Genomic DNA, 6,000 nt, shown 5'->3' with positions numbered 1-6,000 from the left:
CTGATGGGGCCGTTCCCGAGGACTCGGCTGCACCACATGAAAAGGCTCATAAAATCAATCTGGACAAGGACAGCATAAAGAAATGCCCATTTAGGTCAACCTGAGAAATACTGCTGCTGCTGCTCCCCAGGCTGGGGAGAGCAAGGAGGGCCAGGGCGGCAAGAGCTGACTTCAGCCCGCTGCTGCTGGGGAAGCTTGAGCCTTCAAAATGGTAGGACATATCCTGCAACCGCGGGAAGCTTCATGCTGGCTCCTCCATGAAATGGCAAAAGACACAGAGGTCTGATGCCAACACACTGACATCTAACCCCAGCTCCCAGGCTCATTGCCACAGAGCCTGCAGTGCTTTTACGTGTATGCATGTCTTAGTTTGCTTTCTAAAAACAATTTATCCCGGTACAAAAATTTAAATATTTGACTTAACTATGACCAAGGGAATGGAAATGCTGCAGTACCAGAGAGCCACCATTGCATCGCTTTTATTAATCAAAATGTAAGCCTTCTAACAAGACATTAATAGCTGTTTCTCTTGTGGCAGTGCTCACAGCCTGTGAGTTTCCAGCCCGGCACCCTACAACGTGGTGATCAGAGGCAGGGCTGTGCCTGCCAGGGACCGAGCTCTCTGAATTTATAGCAGGAGTATTTATAGAGGCAGCTGGCACTGGCAGCTCTCCTGGGACACCAGCATAGTCTTCTGCACAGAGGCTGCTGGGGAAGGAGTAAGGGAATGTGTTGGACCAACACCAAACCACCAGCCAAGGGTCTAAAAGCAGGACCTGAGAGCCAGGTCTCAGGGGCATTTCAGTGCTCCACTCCCGTTAAACCCCCAAGGGCTGGGGCAGCACTCCCACATCGATCCCAGCAGCGATGCCAGTTCCCACCACTCAGGAGCTATTGAAAGCATTGTTTTGGCATGGGGACTACAGCATCTTCCCACCCCTTCCCTGCTGGCTTGCCCTCCCTCGGGGGCTGAAGTGAGTGACAGATGCTTGCTTGGAGGTGTCTTTCCCAAGGGAGCCACCTCTTCATCACCCATCATCTTTGCCTCCTTCTTCATCTTCACCAGGAGAATCGGCTGAGGCCGCTCAAACAGGGTGCAGTGACCAGCTGGATTCACAAGCTCCCAGAGGCGAAACCTACCACAAGGTCTTAGGTAAGAGTTAGCAATGGTGCATCTGAAATCTTGGCTTCCAAAGAGCTCCCCAAATGTGATTTGTTCCCATGTACCATGTTCAGTGGAAATAGGTGTAGGGGAAGATGAAGGCTTGTAGAGTCAGGTGGCTGCTGGGGTGAAACAGCTGTTCGCCCCTCCTGGACCTTTCATTCAGGCACAGAGGTCTCTGGTCCTCCATTTTGTGTCTTTCTTGCCCTGTTAGTTATGCGTTTCATTGCCTGCTTTTGAATTCAGCACAGGGGGCAGGTGAAGCACCAGAGCATGACTTTTAACAGCTGCTGCATTTTATGCCCTGCACTAGGAAGCAGAGCTGAAATCCTTTGGGCTTTTTCAGACTGAAACTGCCTCAACTCCAGGATCTGCTGCTGTTTTAATCATGGCTGCACGTGAAACGATAGCAATTTGCTCGTTTGCATCATTTTTCTTCTCAAGTGATTTTTCAGTGTTTCCAGGCCCTTTCATTCGTAACGTTGCATTTTTGTTCTATGGAAATGTGGTGCTGCAAGTGAGAAGAAGCCACTTCCCTTGTCTCCAGCCTGTTTAGAAACATTTAAATCAAATGCACCTCAGCACCTGCAGGGAGACAAATGTGATTCTGCTGAATAATATTGTCACAACTGTTTGAGAACAACCATTTGAGGGGGAAAAAAAAATATTTAAATCAGCGTAATTTAGCACATTACACTGCCATGCTGCAATTGCTGCACCCCAAAATGGAGGGGCAGCACAAAGGAGGAGGTCATGTGTCATTGTCAGTAGCAGGGCTGGTCAACAAAACCAATGCCCTTCACGGAGGGGTGGAGGTGACTAGGAGGGTGGTAGGTAGCAGGGCAGTGGAGGATTTTGCAATGAGGCAACTCTTCTTGTCAACCAAGATGTACAGATGAAGACATAGATAAACAGGAGTGACAGAATTGCAGAGCTCTTACATTCTCATCTCCCCAAGTACCCCCAGATGGGTCCATCAAAGCCCTTTGATGAGCTTGTGGACAGCAGTTCCCTCAACCTGTATTCGTCATGTAGGCTCCTCAGAGAGGAGAGGGAGGAAAGCAGGTTCTTTCACAGAAGGAAAATACCCACAGAAATGCCCAATTTACGGTTATGCTAGGTTTACTAATAAAGGTAAAATAATAGAAGGAGGAGGCAATTTTTGCTGTGTTTGCCAGCTTTGAATGAGGGAGGGAAGTCATTTCCCCTCTTCCTCCTTCCAAAAACTCTAGAAAAAAACAATAGGAAGAGAAGTTTCTCTTTTCTTCACTTTTAGATAAAAATAACCCCGAAGAAATTTTAAAAAAATATAAATTCTGACCAATTTTGAGATCAAGAAGGAGGATGTTGGACCCAGCTGGAGCTACAGACTGTGGTGGAGCTGTGAGGTCCTGGTCCTTTCTCAAAGTGCCTGCCCAAGGGTGAAGCTGGGAGAGCCACCACGGAAGCTGCTGGGGTTCTGCGGGGCTAAAACAGGCACTGGATCTCCTGGCCAAGAAGATTCCTCTCCCCTGATGTGTCTCAGCGCCAGTGGTGCTGCAGGGCCTTGGGGCTGCACATTTTTCCCTCTGCCTGACCTTTCCCTGTTGGGCAAGCAGCTAGTCCTCTCCACAAGTGAGTAATTTAAAAAATAAATCAAAAAAAGAAAAACATTTTGGGATTGTTTTTATAACCTTCCTGTTTGTGCCTAGCCATGAAGGGCTGCCCAGCTCCTGTGAAAACATCTCAGGTATGCGCTTGGTTTGCAGGAGTGTGTCAGCAGAGAGCGGAGGGCTGAGCATCCCTCGGCTCTGCACAGCTGGATCAGGGCAAGAGGCTCACACACCCACGAGACCCGGCCCCGGGAAGGTATCACTGAGGGGGATGCTGTATGTGGTGTACCCCCAAATGAATCCTGCAGTTGCTGACACTTGGGCAAGGCTTGTGTCAAGGCGAGGGGCTCTGCCAGCCAGCTGGATGGGGCCCAGCATCGACCCTTGCTGGCTCAGTCCCGGCTTTGCTGTTGGTCCTGTTTACAGCAGCTAAATCCTGTTAAATCCAGGAAGGTGTGAGGCTTAGGGCCAGCGAGGGATGGGGGCACACAGGCACAACAAGCTGAGTGTCCCCAGGTGGGGTCAGGTGACAGTGCCCAGGCAGGGAGGGGGTGGTGGGAGCCAAGCAGAGCCATCCCAAAGCCCTGCAGCCAAACCCCCTGTCATGCCTCCTGTCCTTTCCCCACCCAGCACCATGCCAGAAGGGCCTGCACTTTTGGGAAAAATGCAGGAAAGCAGAATTTCAGTTTGTGGTTCACATCCCACAGACTCCAAAAACAACTTGTTGGATGGGAAGACTGATGAGGCCACCTCCTGGTATCCATAGCCCTGCATCCCGCAGGAGCTGGTGGGAGAGAAAGAGGAGGCAGCAGCATGGGGCTGGTGCTGGGGACCAAGCTCTGCCCTTTCTGTGCATCTGCCCCCAACCTTAATGCCACCAACGGGGAAAGAAGAGGCATTTGCGTCTCTGCTGTACCCTCCCCATCTGGATCAAAGCGCCCAGACCACTCCGTGTATCACACAAATGGCATCAAGAGGCTTCTGGAAGCCATGCCTGCCTGCCGCTGGGCCCATTTGTCCCACACCGTCTCCCCCCAGGAGAAGTAGATGTGTCATTTTCCTTTCACAGGACGTGAAGCAGCCTTATCCAAATATAAACAACCTGGGAGTATTTGCTGGCTTATTGTCTGGACAAAAAAGTAAAACAAACAGACCTTAAACCCTTTTCCCCCCTGCCACTTCTGGTACAGTAAAACCGTTGGGACCAGAGACTCCAGAGTTCCCGAAAATCTCGCTCATCATAAACAACATCCCGCAAAGCCAGGTGTGGAGGTAGCCCAAGTGAGCCGTGCTGCTGCCTCCTCTAAAAGTCGCTCAAAAAAAGTCGAAGATCTCTAAATATTTAAAGAGTTGCTATATGAATAATGGAAACAACCAGCAACCAAGAAAATGTGATAGCCAGCAGTGCAACGTGGCAGCGCTCCCCTGGGAGAGGCCAGGAGCGATGGGCAGGTGTCTGGGTGCACCCTCAAACAAGCTCAGCTTTTGGGAAGCATCAGCGAAAGCCAGTCCCTGAGCCAAAAGCTACCTGAGAAACCATCCCCCCATGTCTGGCAACAGATGCATGTGAGAGCCTTTCTCGCCCAGCCAGGCAGCAGCACAAAAAAATGAGGCAAAAAGGGGAAAACACTGCCATAAACATAAAGCAAAAGTACTTCCCCCTGAAAAATGAGGCAGGCACAGGGTGTGAAGCCTGGGAAAGGGGTCCTCGTTTTGCAGTGAGGGAGCCGAGGCTTAGGAAAAGAGGACCCATGGGAGACATGAGCCCAAATCCCGTGACATCTCGTCTTGCTTTGCACATTTCCCCCCAGCCCACACTTCCCCTCCCCTTCAGGGACCACAGGAGGGGGATCAAAATCTCGGTCTGCTAAGTGATGTTTTACATCTAAGGTTTTCGTCCCACAATCCCAATGTTTTTCACCACCTCTTTTCCAAAAGGTCCTAAGACATTTCAGACTCAAAACTCCTCTGCGCAGACCCCAGCAGTGCCACTGTGGCCACTCAAGAGAAAAAAAGGGTAGTCTCCATGAAGCTGAGGGTCCAGCACAGGCTTTACCCCCACATTGGTGGGGTGGAGAAGTTGATCCCAAGGGTGCTTTGTGGATCCCTCTCTTACTCTGGTCCCAAAGGGAACAGTGGTCCAAAGAGGATAAGTGTCTGGATGGAATAAATAAGCATCTGCTTACACTCATTGCTTGCAGTCAGGGCCCTAAAATGTAAAGGGCAGCAGAGAGTCACACCCTAAAGCACATGTTGTTAAGGAACATAACAGCCAGGACAAGACTTTCTTCATATTAAAAATAAATGAGAAAGAAATCGTGAAGGACTAGATTTGCCAAATTACTATGCATGTATAGGCACTGCCTGGTTTGTGAGTGCTCCAGGTTTCTCCCTGTGGTGTTTTTAACAGTCAGAGGGAAAGAGAGGAAGGTCAGGAGAAGCTGGGAGGTGCTTGGGACACAAAGCAAGAATGGGATCTAGTTAGAGAAATGCTCAGTGGTAAAAGGTCCTGCACTATTTAGGTGGTGCCGTGAAGCTCCACGAGGAGCTGCTGGGATAGAGGTGATGGCCACTAGTCCCATGAGCATCCTTCCCCTGCACGTGTGGATCCAAACACACACTGTTTTGTTTTTCCATGGGGTTCCCATCTGCTACTACAGACAAATGATGGCTGTAATCCCCTTAATTTTTAAGAGATTCAGGCTCATTGAGTCTCCTGGTCTGCCTCTCCCAGGAAAATGCCCTTGTCCCTAATAAAGCAGGGAGAGAGGGGTCCTCTGGGTGGGCACATGGTGAAGGTTGCACGGCTGCCTCAGCCTCTGTCCACTATGGTTAGGTGTTCATATTGATGTGGGCCCAGCTGAGTCAATGTGAAGTTTAACAGCTTACACAGTAATTAAGCAAAGCCTCTCAATATAGCATCACTAATTACACGAATCCTCCCTAAATTACCAATAGTTCATGACACCTTGTAAAATCCTCGTGTAATAGCCTTAGAAAAAAATGACACTCGGTGCTGGCAGTAAGCCACACAGCCCGCATGGCAGTTGCAAAGCACTGTGGATGTTTATGAGCCTTTTTTTAAAAAAATAAAAATAAAAATCTAAAATGTACATTTCCCCCAATGACTCTGCTCTGGGGAGTATTAAAAGCAGCACCTTGACTCAGCCTACCACATAAACATCCTGCTGCCCCCGGACAGCCCGATACCGTCTTCCTCCCAGGATGAGGAGCTGAATAAGAAGT

Source organism: Strix uralensis, chromosome 3 (genome assembly GCF_047716275.1).
Source record: "Strix uralensis isolate ZFMK-TIS-50842 chromosome 3, bStrUra1, whole genome shotgun sequence".
NCBI classification, from domain to species: domain Eukaryota; kingdom Metazoa; phylum Chordata; class Aves; order Strigiformes; family Strigidae; genus Strix; species Strix uralensis.
This window is presented reverse-complemented; position numbering follows the sequence as displayed.